Raw genomic sequence first — 19,947 nt, forward strand, 5'->3', positions numbered from 1 at the left:
TGGCGGAGCCAGAATGACCTCCTTATCGTCTCCAAAATGTCTTCCAAGAATGGCGTCCTTTAATGGCCCAAACAACTGGAAGTCCGAGGGGGCTGTCTGTGCTCTAGGGTGGATGGGTAACACCTCCAATCCTGTTTTGCGATGTTTTCTGCAGTCCCCAGACTTGGGTGGGGCCGAGCGTTGTCGTTTTGCAATATCTCCTGGTTTGCTGCAGCGCCGAAGTCGCCAGAACCGTGTATTGAGTTTTGTTAAAGTGTAGGCATGCGTTTTTGAATTAATGATACCGCCTCTTGGCATCATATCAACGAGGATCACACGTTCACACCCCCTGAAGACGGTGATCTTGACCGTACCAGAGGAAGCAGTTGCTTTGAATTTTTTCTTCTGTAGGGATTGTTTCGAGCTCAAAATGGTGAACCCAGGTTTCAACACCTATCACAATCCGGGACAACAAAGCCACCCTGTCAGCTTCATAATGTTGCAACAATGCAAAGAGGAATGTTTTTTCTGTACGATTTGTGACCCAAAGTTAGACACCGCGGAACCCATCTCGCACACGCGTTTGAATACCCAAGAGTGCGGAAAATTGCATCCTCACTTCCTTTGCTGATTGACGGATACAGTGCTAACTGCCGAGTCGTAGGGCTTCTGTCCTCGCGAATGACGACATCAGCTCGCTGCTGACAGCCGTGGATGGTCCCTCCGACCGCTGCCAATCGTGGAGCTCCGCCGAACCGCCTTCTGATGACCTCAACCTCCGTGCCCTGCGGCTAATTGCGCTTCCGTCGACAGCAGATGCTCCATACACTTTGCACAAGCGTTTGCGAATATTCCCCATAGTTTCTTTCTCTGCAGTGAGAAATTCAATAACGGCACGTTGCTTGTAGCATTCACGACTTACAGACGCCATTGTGAAGCTCTCATGCAGCTACGCTATCTGTCGGACGTGACGGAAACTTGGCGCGCTCACACACGAGACTTCAAATAATACATACGTAACGTTTCGCATTCGAAGTATTGTTCTCGGCTGAAAAAAAAAAAAAACCCGGCGCATTACATTCTGGGCAAACCTTATATAAAACAAAGGATGTAACGCATTCAGTTATTTAAGGTACACTGGACTCAAGTAGCAATGAACTACATTCTACTTCTACTAACAATTTTACAACCATAAATGTGTTCTTCATGTACAGCTATAATTCATGTATTCCACGTATCTAAGGTATCACACAGAATATACCACAACTACCAACAACAAGACAAACTTATTTTCACCAAACTTACTCTATTACATTTTTTTAAACTTTCCTTTGACATTTGCATTAAATAAATTATTCTCATCAACTAGGCAGAAACAAATTATATAGAACCCCTTTAACAATTGTTAAGTGTTCAATTCTTTGCAACCTTAAAGAAGTTTTTAAATATTATGTTCTTCATATTATTTTAAGAAACATTAACAACTATATACCAATAAGAATGTAATAACAAGAAATCTTTGCTGTTAAATTTCGAAGCATCCGACCCACCTTACATTTCAAGGCGGTCGGTTACTCTGCACTGTTAATAAAATAAATAAAACAAAGTAATACAGAATGGGTGGGGAAGAAAGATCGAAGCCTTGACAGGTGATAATGTTAGAGATTCTGAACAAAAAGCGTCGTATGGACATTAGCGCTATTCCGAATGGTTTCCGAGATAGAAGACATTTCAGGTACATTGCTATTTAGTGTCTGTATCATTGAAACATTGTCATTGTTTGCAACGTATCATAACAGAGTGGACGAAGTTGAGACGAAAAATTTCGTACAGGAGACTTGCGGTCTGTCTAGCCGGGAAATTATCTGAAATTGGCCAGCAAAAACTACCTTAGGTACAGCGCGCGTCCATCGCGCGAGATTTTCAATACTTTCGTGCTCTCTTCACACAAAATATTAGTCCTCGATACAAAATGAATAGGATCTTTCTTCAGGAAATTTAATGTAGTTTAATTTTTTTGGGACATGTTTACATTTTAGGGTGTGGGTTTCGAGCTATTCAAGAAAAACGTACAAAAGCCATATTAAATGTGTTCTGTCTGAGAAACGATTCGGAATGTAGCATACATCCGTATGTAGTTTTTTTGTTCAGGACCAGTATTACTATTACCCCTCAAAGCACGTATCTTTCAATTCCTCCTGACCCACCGTGTGTTATAGGTGTAATAATAAACCCGTCTGGATAGCCGTGCACCTTAAAGCGCGGCCTCCAGGAGAGGGAGAAGCACCGGCCCAGGATCGAATGCGTCCGGCGGATTAACGACGAGGGTCGGTATGCAGCCAAGCCTGGATGCGGTTTTTAGACGGTTTCCCACACTCCACCAGCGTCTAGGTGAATACCGGCCTGGTACCCGCATTTACACGATTCGATTTCACATGAATAACACTACTGGAAGACAGTTGGGGTACACACAGTCCATCCTGGCGGGTAACGTGGTCGTGACAGGAATGGCACCCGGTCGCCCTTTAAACTAACGGTGCCACATCCGCTAATAACCGTGCCGACCTTGCGCCGTTGCGAGACAAAGGCTCAAGAAAAAGTTTGTGAATGGTTTGATTGATTGATTTGGAGGGAGCGGACTAAAAGTGAGGTCGGCCGTCTCAGCGGTTTGGGAAGAATGGGGAAGTAAGTCGGCTGTGCCCTTTGAAAGGAAAGGAACCATCCCGGCATTTCCCTCAAGCGATTTACGGAAATCACGGGGAACCTAAATCAGGGTGACCGGACGCGGTTTTGAACCGTCATCCACCGAAATTCGAGTCCAGTGTGCTAAACACTAACGTTTTCCACATCTAATGTCCACACCACTGTGGTGCTGTGCTGAACTACGGCACCTTGGTACTCAAGTACAATCGAGCTGCCACTGTAGTAACAGACTGAGAGCTACTCTGTAACACTTGGGATGTCCGACCATCCAAATTTAGACCGTCCGTGCTTTCCCTGAATCGCTTGAAACGAATGCTCGCATGATTCCTTTGAAGGGGACGGCCGATTTCTTTCCCCACCCCTTCCCAGTCTGCGCCTGCACTCTATCTCTAAAGACCTAGTCGTCGACGGAACGTTAAGACTGTAATCTTCCGTCCTAGTCGCTGGTCGTTGTGATTCTACTTTCAGTATCCATGTTACGTCTTACTCTCTGACACCGTCCTCTGTTACATAGTTTGACGAGCATGATGTTACGTTCATGTTTCTGTGGCACTACACAGCCACTTAAAAAGCCTTCCTTTATCATTTCAGCGAAGTGCTTTTTATTGCTTTTGACATCCACGTGCCACTTATAACTGTTTGTTCCCTCACTGTCATTCCTATGGGCTCAGTAATGTTGGTGCTGTACTTGTCCTCCACCGCATCATCAACAGGGCTGCTAATACTCTGTGGGAGATAACAGATTGCGGAAGTCTTCGCAGAAAATGAAATTCAGAGTCTAACACCCAGTCCAGAGAAGGCTATTACTTTCTCATTAGAAGTTCAGTTCGAAAAGAAAGGGAGAGGTTTGCGAATGCGACCTGATCGGGGAAACAGCTTCGAGAACCCGAGTGAGAGCCCAGTCCGGTGAAGGGTACGAGGATCTGAGTCATTCTGCACACTAGCACAGAGCCTCAACTGCCAATCGCATCATCAAGTATGAAACATCCGGTCTCCAAAGAGGCGCCAGTGTTCAGCGACACTAACCAAGTAGGCAGCCCACTAGAAATCGCAAATACATCACTGTACTGAACACGAGACAGCCGTGGACCAACAACTACCTCAAATAAGACGATCTAGGAAAACGAGGACATGTTTTCTTACTTTTCGAAACTAAAGTTACAGTAAGAACGGTTTCATTAAACCCATATGAAGAGATTAGTTTAATGAGAATGACAATGGAGAGAGTGGACATAATCTTTCTGGAAGAATCGTCGCAGCATTACGTGAATTATAACAAAAGCAAACCAGTATAAGTAGGTTTGCCTACTCCTCAATGTAAAATTATTGACTTAGTATTTTGCCATGTTGCTCTTTCTATGCAGTCTAGCAATAAATAATTAAGTGAGATTAATTTTGTGACGCTTTTTATATTTTCATATTCAACTAAGTACATGTGAAATAAAGTAACGTTGAAGAGATATTTTGTTTCTCTACCTCCCGCTCACCAGTATTGTTAGTTTTGTAGTTACCGACAGAACAAGTTCTGAAGATCCAGGTGACATCGGATGCAACCAAACTTTTATAATTCTGTATTTCAGTAAAGGCTTTTGGTCGCTACACAAGAAACAGCACATGTAGCGAAGTTTTTTTTATTTTCAGACACGTACATATAGTCAAACATCGTTACGAAATATTTTATAGCTGCATCTCACTCTGAATAATGTGCAAACGTTTATTATACACTCACTTTTTCCCTCCTGAAAATAGTCATGTTTGCTGCAGTACCGGAAACTGCTTGTGTTCTGGATTTTAGTGCAGCATCGCACGTGTGACGGAATGTGAACAGGTCATCCGTGAAAATCGCTAGCGCAACGCAGCTGAATTCTCAGTACAGTATTTAACCGATTTTTTGACTTTTTACCACGCAGATAAAATTTCACGATACGCACAGAGAAACGTTGTGATCTTCAAATACAAATAAAACAGAACGAAAAATATTCCTGTCATAGCACAAAAGTGGCAAATATATCCCGGGCAGAGTTAGGGATTTAAAAGAAGTGAATAAGCTTTGCAACTTATCTGGCAGCTTCAGAAAACATAAAAATCAAAACAGCTTCACATATTCGCGATTTTTTGCATGGTAATATTTGTAGGCACGTCATGTAATTTAATGCATCCACCCCCAGAAATTTTATTCCCCAGACGAACTTTTTTAGCATTACTTTTATTCTCTTCAGCCATATCCTGTTACCTATTGTTTACCATGGCTGGCGAATCTTCTGGGTCTGGGACAACGGATCAGGGAATTTAGCCTATAGATTGCAAGATGCAAGTGTGCCAACACATTGCAGCAGAGAGATTGCTTTGCTGGGAAAGTACGGTTAATTCGCAGAAAGGAGCGAATATGTCAAGATGTTTTAATTTAAATGTCTTTGAAACTGCCAGATAAACCGAATGGTTAGTTCCGTTATTTTACATTCTGAATTCTGCCCAGGACAAATTCGCCTTTTTTTTGTCATGATAGAATTTTTCAGTCTGGGTCCCAAATTTTACTCTATAAAAATTTTGACATCAGACTGCCATAGCTTGACAATCGATTTATATTTTTGTTGACTCGGGTGGCGACTGATCGGGTAAATGTATTTCTTTTTATTGTCTTTCGATCCATGGTGCTTACGTCGCGGCAACGGATAAGGCTTTCCAAAACCAACAGGACCATCTTACGTGTATTTAGACGTTAAACGTATTTATCTACCTTCTTACAAACTTTGAAGCTATTCGCACAAGTTTAAAACACTGAATGATTTTTTTTCACGTAAAATGCAAGTGAAGCTAGATTTTTTAAAGCTAATGTATATCGTAAGAATGTTTTTTATTTACTTGATTCACTTTAAACAGCTTCCGCACATTCAATTCACGTAGGAACAAATTTTACGTGCCACATTTAGCTCGTCTTTAGACCATCGTATCTCAACAACGGATAAAGATTATTGCAGTAACAAAATTCGTGTTAACTTTTCCATTTAGCTACCTTCGCACAAGTTTTGAACCGATTCAAGTTTAAAGTATGGAACTGGCGCGCTTCAAAAACCTCCAAGAAAAACGTGTTTTTTTTTAGGTAAAATCCAAACGAAGCGAGACGAGTAAAACACTTAGACAAAGGTCCGAAATACCTGTGGGCCAAGTCTGAACCAGCAGTCTAGGTCTAGCCTGTAGTTGTTTAATGGTGACTGTTTTTGAAAGTAAAATCCGAACGAGAGTGACTGGCTTTGCACGTAAAATTCTAACGGTGAACAAAAAAATGGCGCCGTTCGCTGAGCATTAATTTCAGCGCAATAAAAATATTTTCCGAAAGGAAGTAGTCCATTTGCGCGATTTACCTGGGCGTCCGCTCCGAGTCATCATTCGAACTTTGCTTAGTAAATTTTAACATAACTACAGTGAGAGCACTGGTCCGGGCTAAACCAAAAACTTTTTACTCCATGTTCCTAGCTTAATAGAGACCGAGCACCAAGACCCCCTCCCCCCATAATCGTAATTCTGCGCGCGGCCTTTTCATACACATTTGTTCCAGCGTTTCCACGTAGTAACGATAGAAATCCCCTTGATATATGTGGGTTTCATAGCTATCATCCTGAGTCTGTGTACGCTTATGCATGGCTATTCGTCACGCACTATGTCTGCTTGCTGTGTCCACTACAACGTATGAGTTTTTTCTGGGAACTTCATTCCTTTGTAGCACATGAAAAGGTTGTCACTTCCTGGTGAAAAAGAGTGAATAATATTTGCACACAACAATTTAGTGTGCTATGCACTACCCTGCAGCCTCCCTAAAAGCCTCTTCATTAAACTGCTTTGCAGATATAAGAGAGACAAAGAACAACAATTGCAATTAATTCCACAATGTTTGAAAAAATATATAAAAAAGGCTTCTAAGTGTGCCTGGTTGCTTACGTAAGCCATGTGAAAAGAGAGCAGAATGCTGTTCATTTTTCGAAGTCTTGATCACTGGTTTTCATAGATGACACACGTTTCCAACAACATTACAAATGACATGAATAATTCAATAATACAAGGGTAGAGGGAAACCAAGAGATGAATACACTAAACAGATTCAGAAGGATGTAGGTTGCAGTAGGTATTGGGTGATGAAGAAGCTTGCACAGGATAGAGTAGCATGGAGAGCTGCATCAAACCAGTCTCAGGACTGAAGACCACAACAACAACAACAACAACAACAACAACAACAAGGGTAATAAATAACTTACATGTTATACGCACAACTATTATTTTACAGTTAATGATTTAGACATGATGGGGTGATGTTCATCGTAAAACAGGGGAGGCAGCAAATTTCTCGACATCTTGCACACATTATAAAGGTAGCATTTTTACAGTTTCATGGTTGTGTCAGAGTTTATATAGAAAAACAAACTTGGTTTACATTCATAAAAGGTTCTCTCTCACGGCAAAATTTGCCAGCAAACCACCCGTACCGTAGTATTTTTGCGAAATATTGGTGACTAACTGGTGGTGTGTAATGGAATGTTTTTCGATGCAGTCTTTGCGGGATGTGAGTTCTTTTTCTGTCTCTTCGACGTAAGAGCAGTTATGAAGTTGGTAAGATTTGGAATTGTTAAACAGTGCACATGGGCTGCTTACCCGATTTGAGGATACAAGAATTTATGTTCAACACATTAATTAAAAGAGAGCACTGGTAATAACAGTGATTTACTAGTATTTGTAAATGGCGGAGGTCTACACCGATTGTTCAGTTGCAATGAGAATAATTCAAAAAAATTTAAAAGAAGAACAGCCTTATGGTCCCTACTTTAAATTAAAGAAATTACTTCACACAAATATAACTTTAACATAACTACATATATGAGCTCACTAGTCAATCATCAGGCCTTGTGAAGATGAAAAAATGATAACTTGTAAAAGCTATTAGGTTTCAAAAAATACTCAAATAGGGAGATCTGATAAATACGTGAATTAACTATTTTTGAAAAAATTCCGCAATATGAGGTTATGATAGCCCGAAAGATCTACACAGCAACCAGTACATTCTCGACGTTTGGCGCTCACATCGGCCGCGCGTCTGAATTTCGTGCTCGAGAGCTCGAGTGACAACAGCAGGCAGGATGGCCTGCGCACACCAATAACGGCTTCTAGAACACAGAAACTCAGTATTAATGCACAGTGCACTAAAATACTAAAACCAACAGCCAAGCACTGGGTAGCGCCAAATGCAGGAAGAGATGTTAAATGTTATAGTGTGACAACCGCAGTTACTAATAAAGCAATAGTTCATTACACCATCTGCAATGACGGGAAATTTCACTTCATAAATTTATAAACTGCAACTAGTTCAAGGTGATAATGATCAGACAATCCACCCACAACCTTAAACACCAAATCACCGTTTGACGGCGCAGAATTGTTACTGTTATAGTTGCCAACAAAAAGGAAGTTGTTAATTCCAATTTTAAAAAATGGTTCAGATGGCTCTGAGCACTATGGAACTTAACTTCTGAGGTCATCAGTCCCCTAGAACTTAGAACTACTTGAACCTAACTAACCTAAGGACATCACACACATCCATGCCCGAGGCAGGATTCGAACCTGCGACCGTAGCGGTCGCGCGGTTGCAGACTGTAGCGCCTACAACCGCTAGGCCACCCCGGCCTGCTCCAATTTAAATTCGCGGCTGATGTTTTATACAGCGAATAAACTTTTATTCATAAAATTGACCACTTAAAATATTAACAGTAATAATAAAAAAATGAATCGCCGAATATCGGCCACATTTGTAATGCGACAGAACCAGGGCACAGTGCAGTTACATGGACTTGCAGTACCAAGTATCCCGGACCCACGTCTAAGTGGTTTAAGGAATGACTAGCGAAAATCAGAGTTCCACCACAAAATGGCTCAGCATTTGAAGTTAGTCCAGGAGCTCGCCGTTACCATGCACGCCGGTGTAAACTCCCGCGCTCTCCTCAGGATTCGAGATGGACGCGACTCTTAAACAGAGCCTGTGTTGACCGGTGACTGCTTCCGCACTGCAGACCCAAGCGCCGGAATGTCAACACCTTGCGTCCTCGCAGTACACCAAGCGCCGACGTACTACTCGGGGTGATCCGTGCGCTGTCCTTCCTGAGTCACTCAATAGAGGGCGCTAGCCAACCAGTACGCCGCAAAGCGCGTAACTTCAAAGAACCCTCCGTTAGGCACTCAAGTGTGAACTGCAGAGTAGTCATGTAGACGTAGGTCAGGGGCGGGCAGGAATCCTGCACGTGTGCGGTGCACTTGCACGCGTGCAGTTAACAGGTGTTCTGCGTGCACACAGGGGCAACCTGGCCACCCGCTTATCTCCCCTCCCCACCATAACTTCTGTCTGCTCCTTCCTCTGTAATGCGTTTTGTTTCCTAGTTTGCTTTATTTAAATGAAGGAATAAGGTTAGTAGGAGTGCTTGAAAGAAATGGTTCAAATGGCTCTGAGCACTATGGGACTCAACATCTTAGGTCATAAGTCCCCTAGAACTTAGAACTACTTAAACCTAACTAACCTAAGGACATCACACACACCCATGCCCGAGGCAGGATTCGAACCTGCGACCGTAGCAGTCCCGCGGTTCCGGATTGCAGCGCCAGAACCGCTAGGCTTGAAAGAAATCATGGTTTGAAAGAGTACCTATTACCTACGATACGTTTTATTTAACAATCACAGGTGGAGTTTACAATACGTTTAATATCTGGAACAAAATTTCTGCATACAGACAAACGCAAACAGTTACGTAAATTTTCATCACTGATATTTGCTCTTAACCAAAAATTATTAATTCAGCAAATGGTTTTCCAGCTCTCGCTATATTAAGCCCAATCTTATAACTTGCACGTACCGCTGGGCTATTATTGTTGTCGTCCTGAAAAATTGAAAACAGTGCTCCATAAAATGTTAAATCAGTTAGATGAGAGACATGACGAAAGATAGGCGCAGACCTCTCCTGACAACAGCAACTACAACAGATTTATCTAGTATCGTCAGATCGCTCTTCTTAAGCTCAGTCAATTTCCCCATCCACTCAGAATCCGACAATAAAGTGTACTCGTCCTTGTGAAATTTATTATAATGGCCTTCTATACTAAACTTCCGCTGACCAGCGAGAATACTGCCACATATTAAACATTTCGAATTTTCACGTTTTTGCACAAAGAAAAAATGATTCTCCCATTACTTTTTAAAATATAGCAAATCTCCGCTTCTCAGTTTCCTTGTTTCATTCTGAATCTTCCGGTTCTTGAAATACAACGTTCACTACGTAGTGGTCGCTTCGCATCAACGTCTGCAGCTTAGCCTGGCACTACACTGTCCGGTGGCCGTGCGGTTCTGGCGCTGCAGTCCGGAACCGCGGGACTGCTACGGTCGCAGGTTCGAATCCTGCCTCGGGCATGGGTGTGTGTGATGTCCTTAGCTTAGTTAGGTTTAAGTAGTTCTAAGTTCTAGGGGACTTATGACCTAAGATGTTGAGTCCCATAGTGCTCAGAGCCATTTGAACCATTTTTTTGAACTACCCTGCCGGCGCCTGGCTGTCGCCACAGGCCCAGTCGACGACTGCACGCGAGCAGCACACGTGCAGCGCTGTGCGCTCATGAGTCGCGTGCAACATTTGCCCGCCCCTGACGTAGGCCATAAATGATGCAGATTTTTTTTATTTGCATTATACGTAATGCAAAAATTGAAAAAAAAGTCACCTGTGCGATGACCCTCGGAATACTGTTCCATCCTCCTTCCGTTGTGCCTCGAAGACGCGCTAACATAGATGGCTCATGCCTCCCAAGACGCGAACCAAAAATGCTAATATTTCTGAACGCTTGGCCGTCTGGAGCCCTCACTTATGTCACTGACCACGTCCCGCACACACCGTAAATTTGGAGGAAATCGGTGGTGCTCAGTAGCTGCGTTCCTCGAGTGAGTGAATGCCTGAAGGCTTGCGTAAAGCGATATACCTGAGAAAGAAATAGGGCAAGGAAATTTGTGTGTTTAACAACACTTACACAGTGAGAGAAACGGAAATGAGGTCCAGACTCGCGCTCGATACGGACTTTGAGGGACATATACTGTAAGTAGGCTGTTATGTAAGTAGGCTGTTTAGATTTTTATATTGGTAATGCCATGTAGCGCTCTGTATGAAAATCACTGGTTGTGCTGTGTGCAGTCTGTGGCTAGTTTGCATTGTTGTCTGCCATTGTAGTGTTAGGCAGCGGCAGCTGGATGTGAACAGCGCGTAGCGTTGCACAGTTAGAGGTGAGCCGCCAGCAGTGGTGGATGTGAGGAGAGAGATGGCGGAGTTTTGAAATTACATATACTATGACTTTTGATGACATTAAGGTAAATACAGTGTTTGTTCTCTATTAATATCTTTCATTTGCTAACTATCCCTATCAGTAGTTAGTGCCTTCCGTAGTTTGAATCTTTTATTTAGCTGGCAGTAGTGGCGCTTGCTGTATTGCAGTAGTTCGAGTAACGAAGATTTTTGTGAGGTAAGTGATTTGTGAAAGGTATAGGTTAATGTTAGTCAGGGCCATTCTTTTGTAGGGATTTTTGAAAGTCAGATTGCGTTGCGCTAAAAATATTGTGTGTCACTTTAGCGAAAGAGTACGTTCAGTTTTGCTCAGCTGTTTGAAAAGCAAATAGTGTAAGAGGTTTATCAGCACAGTCGTGTATAATTGTTATAAGGGGACGTTTCAATACCAATCAGTTTGTGAGAAAACCCTGTATTATGGGAACGACGGAACCTTTCATCTGGATTACTGTGGGCAGATTTAAACTCCAGTCTACCCGAATGCTAGTCTTTTTCCTTAATCACTGAGTCAACTCATTTGCTACGACACGATGAATGGACTACTAAATGACAGTTCGAAAACGCTCAGCTGGGCAGCAGATGTGTACGAAACTTTGACGGGGCAGGGAGACCCGATAGTGCGAATTCAGCAGGAAGAACTGTGTGTACTCGCAGCAGAAATTACAACTGCAGCTACTGTTGTGGTTGTTCCACAGTTCCGTAGCTGCCACTGTAGCGCAGCGGCAGTGATCGAAGCGGCGAAGTCTCTCCGACCCGTTCTGAGCAAGACAGGAACATTCTCAAAACGGCTTTCCATCCTCACTCCCCCCTATTCTACCATCCACACGAGTCTGTGCATACATATTAGGGAGATCAGGCGTTCCCAATTCCTCCCGGTACTTAGAGAAGACTGCTAGAATGAGAAAGCTGCTTCTGAACGAAACGTTCTAATGAACTTCCTTCCCCTAGGGATTACTTTTTTTGGGGCAGGATCGTACGAACGGCGTGCACTAGCGTCGTGGTCTGGTTTTGTCGGATATGACAGTAGCACGGATACCTCTCCGAAGAGCTCTTCCCTACTTAACAGCGGCAACAGCCTGCGTTGGCAGTCTCGCGTGGCGATTGCGGAATCACCTACCCCCATCTACGCTACTGGCCATTAAAATTGCTACACCACGAAGATGACTAACTACAGACGCGAAATTTAGCCGACAGGAATAAGATGCTGTGATAGGCAAATGATTAGCTTTTCAGAGCATTTACACAAGGCTGCCGCCGGTGGCGACACCTACAACGTGCTGACATGAGGGAAGTTTCCAACCGATTTCTCATACACAAACAGCAGTTGACCGGCGTTGCCTGGCGAAACGTTGTTGTGATGCCTCGTGTAAGGAGGAGAAATGCATACCATCACATTTCCGATTTTGATAAAGGTCGGATTGTAGCCTATCGCGATTGCGGTTTATCGTATCGCGACATTGCTGCTCGCGTTGGTTGAGATCCAATGACTGTTAGCAGAATATGGAATCGGTGGGTTCAGGAGGGTAATACGGAACGCCGTGCTGGATCCCAACTGCCTCGTATCACTAGCAGTCGAGATGACAGTAATCTTATCCGCATCGCTGTAACGGATCGTGGAGCCACGTCTCGATCCCTGAGTCAACAGATGGGGAAGTTAGCAAGACAACAACAATCTGCACGAACAGTTCGACGCCGTTTGCAGCAGCATGGACTGTCAGCTCGGAGACCATGGCTGCGGTTACCCTTGACGCTGCATCACAGACAGGAACGCCTTCGATGATATACTCAACGACGAACCTGGGTGCATGAATGGCAAAACGTCATTTTTTCGGATGAATACAGGTTCTGTTTACAACATCACGATGGTCGCATCCGTGTTTGGCGACATCGCGATGAACGCACATTGGAAGCGTGTATTCGTCATCGCCATACTGGCGTATCACCCGGAGTGATGGTATAGGGTGCCTTGGTTACACGTCTCGGTCACTTCTTGTTCGCATTGACGGCACTTTGAACAGTGGACGTTACATTTCAAATGTATTACGACCCGTGGCTCTACCCTTCATTCGATCCCTGCGAAACCCTACATTTCAGCAGGCTAATGCACGACCGTTGTTGCAGGTCCTGTACGGGCCTTTCTGGATACAGAAAATGTTCCACTGCTGCCCTGGCCAGAACATTCTCCAGATCTCTCACCAATTGAAAACGTCTGGTCAATGGTAGCCGAGCAACTGGCTCGTCGCAATACGCCAGTCACTACTCTTGATGAACAGTGGTATCGTGTTGAAGCTGCATGGGAAGCTGTACCTGTACACCCCATCGAAGCTCTGTTTGACTCAATGACCACGCGTATCTAGGCCGTTATTACGGCCAGAGGTGGTTGTTCTGGGTACTGATTTCTCAGAATCTATACACCCAAATTGCGTGAAAATGTAACCACATGTCAGTTGTAGTATAATGTATTTGCCCAATGAATACCCATTTATCAACTGCATTTCTTCTTGGTGTAGCAATTTTAATGGACAGTAGTCTACTTTTACATTTGCCCCTCTCTGTCCGTCAATCTCATGTTTCTCCCTTCTCTCTCCACGTTATCACTCTCACCCCAATACTCCTGCAGTATTTCTTTCCAGATTGTAACTGGTTTGTGTATAAAATTCGACTGAAATCCTTTCAGCTATTAGCATGAGCTTTCTACCCGTTGCCTTGCTCTCACACGCACGTGTCAAACATACTTCACACATACTTAACAAAAAAAATGGTTCAAATGGCTCTGAGCACTATGGGACTTAACGTATAATGTCATCAGTCCCCTAGAGTAAGAACTACTTAAACCTAACTAACCTAAGGACATCACACACATCCATGCCCGAGGGAGGGTTCAAACACGCGACAGTAGCGGTCGCGCGGTTCCGGACTGAAGCGCCTAGAACCGCTTGGCGACATCGGCCGGCTCATACTTAACATATTTCACATGTATTTGTAAACATATTTCACCTGATTGTCTAGCGAATTTCACCTACAGTTTCATTTTCACATAGCTTAATGTTTATGACTTATCTCCTGAACTACGTGCTATACGATGATATAATTTTGCACGTACATTCAGCGGTATTCGTCTGCCAAATGTGTTACGTATAGAGTTAGTAGTAAAGATATAATAAATTAAAATGCCACGCATCATGCGGCATTTTCTAGCGCATTTCGGTATTTGACGTACTATCGCATATTCATGCGGTAGTACACTATGCCATCAAAAGCATCCGGACACCCCTAAAAACGTACATTTTTTATATTAGGTGTATTGTGATGTCACCTAATGCCATTAGTAGTCATTAGACATGGTGAGAGAGCAGAATGGGGCGCTCCGCGTAACTCACGGACTTCGAACGTGGAAAGGTGATGGGTGTCACTTCATTCATACGTCTGTACGTGAGATTTCCACACTCCTTAACATCCCTAGGTCCACTTTTTCCGATGAGATAGTGAAGTGGAAACATGCAGCACAAAAGCGTACAGGCTGACCTCGTCTGTTGACTGATAAAGACCGCCGACAGGTGAAGAGGATCGTAATGTATAATAGGCAGACGTCTGTACAAAGCATTACACAGGAATTCCAAACTGCATCAGGATCCACGGCACGTACTATGACAGTTAGGCGGGAGGTGAGAAAACTTGGATTTCATGGTCGAGCGGCTGCTCATAACCCACCATCACGCCGGTAAATTTCAAACGACTCCTCGCTTGGTGTAAGGAGCGTAAACATTGGACGATTGAACAGTGGAAACACGTTGTGTGGAGTGACGAATCACGGTACACAATGTGGCGTTACGATGGCAGGGTGTGGGTATGGCGTATGCCCAGTGAACGTCATCTGCCAGGGTGCGTAGTGCCAACAGTAAAATTCGAAGGCGGTGGTGTTATCGTATGGTCGTGTTTTTCATGGGAGGGTAGGGGGGGGGGGGCTTGCTGTTTTGCGTGGCATTATCACAATACACGTCTGCATTGATGTTTTAAGCTTCTTTCAACACGATCGAGCACCTGTTCATAATGCACGGCCTGTGGCGAGTGGTGACACGACAATAACTTCCCTGTTGCCCGCGAAATTGGAAGCTTTCATCAAGGCTAAGGGTGAGCCAACACCAGATTGAATTCCAGAATTACCAAACTTGTAAGTCATTTTCACCCAGGTGTCCGGATACTTTTGACCATATAGTGTATGTCGCACAATGACATATTTTTCTAGGTACATTCAGCGGAAAATATTTCTGCGAAATTTGTTAGGAGCAGAGTTAGTAGCAACGACGTAAAAAATTCAAACTTTTGCATATTGCGGTAGTTTTCAAGCGTTCAGTGTTTATGACTTCGTATCTTCTGAACTAAGTGTCGTACAACGATGTACTTTTTCTGGTGTGTTCGGTGGTATATGTGAATAATGTCTGCAAAATGTGTTACGAATACAGTTGGTAGTAAACAACTAATAAATTAAAACGCCATGCATCATGTGACATTTTTACTGCATTAGCAGCGAAAATATAGTAAGCGACAAACTTGTTTCCTTTCATCATTTTATAGGAGTCCCCAGGGAGGAAAGTTACGTAAACGTTTGAAATTATGTGTAAAGTTCGTTGCAAGTTTCTAAGTGCTGTCATTATCAAATAACGAACGACTAAACTTTGGGTATTCGCGCGTCTTTAGCTACACTCCTTTTTCACCCCCGCCGCATCCCCTCGCAGGTATGTGGTTCTTACCTCCATAGTGATGATTTCCAGACAACAAGTTATATGAGTGCCAAGTTTGGTTAAAATCGATCCAGTGGCTTACGAGCTGTGGAAAACACATACGTACGTATATACTCGTGCACTTATTTTTATGGTTTGTATCGATAAGATGTCAGTTAGATTTCTAACATAGGGAAGTACGGTTGTTGGTAGACAAAACCGAATTTGGCTGAGTTAGAAAGGCAAACCACATTGTAATTAAGGCACGAACAAGTACACTCAATTGTCCTTTTCAGTTTCTTTCCCAAGAAAAACACACATCAAAAAAAGTTTTGCATCACCCTGGTTCCCAGAACTCTTGAAGATAGACGTTGACTGCGGATATTGTAACACAGTCACAGTCCCATTGACTGTTCAGAGATGTCACTAAACCCGCCCAGAGATGTAAACAACCATGCATGAGCAGCGCCTATTAGACGGAGGGGCTTCGACAGCCGATTAGTTCCAGTCATTCCACCAGGAAGGAGGTACACGGCTCGTGTTGTCTGTAGTTCAACCATGTCTAGACGGTCAATACCGCGGTTCGATCGCGTCCGCATTGTTACTTTGTGCCAGGAACGGCTCTCAACAAGGGAAGTGTCCAGGCGTCTCTGAGTGAACCAAAGCGGTGTTGTTCGGACATGGAGGAGATACAAAGAGACAGGAACTGTCGGAGACACGCCTCGCCCAAGGACTACTACCGCATTGGATGACCGCTATCTACGGATTATGGCTCGGAGGGACCCTGACAGCAACGCCACCACGTTGAATAATGTTTTTCGTGCAGCCACAGGAAGTCGTGTTACGACTCAAACTGTGCGTAACAGCCTCCATGATACGCAACTTCACTCCCGACGTCCATGGCTAGGTCCATCTTTGGAACCACGACACCATGCAGCGCGGTACAGATGGGCCCAACACCATGCCGAAAGGACCACTCAGGATTGGTATCACGTTCTCTTCACCGATGAGTGTCGTCTATGCCTTCAACCAGACAATCGTCGGAGACGTGTTTGGAGGCAGCCTGGTCAAGCTGAACGCCTTTGTCCAGCGAGTGCAGCAAGGTGGAGGTTCCCTTGGGTGGCATTATGTGGGGCCGATGTACGCCGCTGGTGGTCACGGAAGGCGCCGTAACGGCTGTATGATACGTGAATGCCATCCTCCGACCGAGAGTGCAACCATGTCGGCAGCGTATTGGCGAGGCACTCATTTTGATGGACGACAATTCCCGCCCACATCTTGTTAATGACTTCCTTCAGGATAACTAGAGTCGCGAGCGTGTTCTCCAGACATGAAGCAATCGAACAAGTTGGGATAGATTGAAAAGGGCTGTTTATGGACGACATGACGCACCAACCACTCTGAGAGATCTACGCCGAATCGCTGTTGAGGAGTGGGACAATCTGGACATGCAGTGCCTTGATGAACTTTTGTACAGTATGCCATGACGAATGCAAGCGTGCATCAATGCTAGAGGATGTGCTACTGGGTATTAGAGGTAATCTGGACCACCACCTCTGAAGGTATCGCTGTATGGTGGAACAACATGCAATGTGTGGTTTTCATGAGCAATAAAAAAGGCAGAAATGATGTTCATGTTGATCTCTATTACAATTTTCTGTACAGGTTCCGGAACTCTCGGAACCGAGGTGTTGCAAAACTTTTTTTGATGTGTGTAAATACGCGTTATGAAAAATTTGTCGGAGAGTGTGAGGGACGGAAAGTACATACTGCAGAGTGATTTTAATCGATCCTTACGTTGGGCGGCCGGCGTGGCCGAGCGGTTCTAGGCGCTTCAGTCTGGAACCATTTTTCGATCCTTCCGTAAAACTTTGTTATCTTAGTGTCGAGGTCAACTAACCATTATTACCCATAAATGTATTCGCAGTTGCGAATAGGAACAACCGTCAGCTGTATAAGCGAATAATAACAATGAAAACTTGTGCCGGACCAGGAATCGAACCCGGGTATTCCGCTTTACGGCAGCTGTAGCCTTAAGCGCTCTGGCTCTCCGTGATGGACTCACGGCCAAACACAAAACTCTACATGTCGTCGTTCCTGCGTCATAAGATGTACTCGTACACACACTACGTAATTCCCGTAGAAGGGAGGAAAAAATGGTTCAAATGTCTCTGAGCACTTCTGGAACTTAACATCTGTGGTCATCAGTCCCCTAGAACTTAGAACTACTTAAACCTAACTAACCTAAGGACATCACACACATCCATGCCCGAGGCAGGATTCGAACCTGCGACCGTAGCGGTCACGCGGTTCCATACTGGAGCGCCTAGAACCGCACGGCCACACCGGCAGGCCCAAGGGAGGACATTTTAACTGAAAGTCGCTGCCTGGTATCGGTGGATACATGTCATATTGCAGTAGCTGCCTTGTTAGGAAGAACGATGCATAGAAATACGACATAGCACCTCTTAAAAACAAAGGCATTGCAGTATCACACTTATTACCCACTTACACTTAAATTTTATTTCAGTTTTAGTTTATGTGTATCATTTATCAGAAAACAGTAGTGAACGAAAAGGGAAAAACTGTTCCATTTGAATTTCAGAGAAGTATAGAGTCTGGGAATCGTTGTGTTCAAGTTGTTAACAACTCGCCTAATAATCAGCTATCACATGCCGCAAAGGCGTGGCATGTTTTTATTCATTCGTTAATTAGTTAGTAAATATTCCTCACCCAGTCCTAACTTGGTACTAAATGACGAAATACAACAACATTTAAAACACAGCGCCGTTCAAAATCGACACGCGAAGGTTTCGGGAAGCGAGGGATAAACGGCGTCTAAAAGCCAGCTCTCGCCCAGGGACGTTCGTTTGCACACATTTCACACTCCATAACCTCTAAGTTCTAGGGGACTGATGACCATAGATGTTAGGTCCCATAGTGCTCAGAGCCATTTGAACCACACTCCATAACCACAGTATGCAGCACCATGTGCAACAGGACGACGTTCTTGGCATATTTCGACACTGCTGACTCTTTAAAAATGTCTCTCTACCCGTTAGCCAGATAAAGAAATGTCGTGTGACTAGGACCTCCCATCGAGTAGACCGTTCGCCGGGTGCAAGTCTTTCGATTTGACGCCACTTCGGCGACTTGCGCGTCGATGGGGATGAAATGATGGTGGTTAGGACAACACAACACCCAGTCCCTGAGCGGAGAAAATCTCCGACCCAGCAGGGAATCGAACCCGGGCCCTTAGGATTGACATTCTGTCGCGCTGACCACTTTTTTGTTTTTTTTTATTTTTTATTTTTTGTTTTTTGTTTCTTTATTTTTTGTTTTTTTATTTTTTGTTTTTTGTTTTTGTTTTTTTATTTTTTGTTGTTTTTCTATTTTTTTAGACGTTGTTATTTATTTATTTGCATGTGTTTTTGTAATATTCACTAATAGCATGAAATTATGGGAACACATATGCGAAAGAGAAAAGAAATATAAATTATGGGTAAAGAAAAAGAAAGGAAAAAGGAAAAGCAAAAAGAAATAAAATCCGCGCAATCTGCGACGCGCTCTCCCATCCGCGGAGGTCAGAAGTAGAATAGATCGTAGGCGGTTGAAACTCAGACACCGCCGGGGGAGGAGGGGTGGGTGCCCTCTGTGCCAGGCACCCCGCAACTCAGTGGAGGTCTAACAAAGACCGCTCGAAGATAATTAGCAAATAGCCACTCAGCTACCGGGGGCTGACGTTAGCCAGGTAGGCAAACTCTTTCGGCACTCCTCTGATTTCGTATGCGGTCAGCACGCGCAAGTGTGAAACGATTGTTTGTCCAGCCTGTGGGTAGGGATTAGTGAACGGTATCTCCGTGCAGGGACATTTTTAAGTGTCAATGAAAGATACTCGAGGAGCCCCAAAGGGCGTTGCCGCCCTGAGGTTCTTAGAGCGACCCATTGACATTTCACCCACGCGCATTTTAATGTCCCTCTCCTTCGTGCTCACGTCACTGAAGTACGCGAAAAAGGAAGGATTTAAAATCATAAACAGTCTTTTCTGCTTCGGATCACGTTCAGATTTCGTTGCATTGCTTTAAACGGACCAAAGTGGTTGCAGCCCGTATTGCGGGCACGCTACGCTCCAAAGGGGTGAGATCACCTTCGGTGGGGTTGCAGCCCCGCGATATACTTAGAAATGAAACTTC

At 44.1% G+C, this 19,947-nt stretch overlaps 1 protein-coding gene across 1 annotated transcript in view; it reads left to right on the forward strand.

Moving 5' to 3' along the window:
- Nucleotides 1-19,947, forward strand: part of LOC126095008 (sodium- and chloride-dependent glycine transporter 2-like) — a 584,984-nt gene that overhangs the window by 80,961 nt on the left and 484,076 nt on the right. The gene's annotated exons all lie outside the window — the stretch shown is intronic.

The sequence above is a fragment of the Schistocerca cancellata genome, chromosome 8 (genome assembly GCF_023864275.1).
Source record: "Schistocerca cancellata isolate TAMUIC-IGC-003103 chromosome 8, iqSchCanc2.1, whole genome shotgun sequence".
In the NCBI taxonomy this organism is placed as follows: domain Eukaryota; kingdom Metazoa; phylum Arthropoda; class Insecta; order Orthoptera; family Acrididae; genus Schistocerca; species Schistocerca cancellata.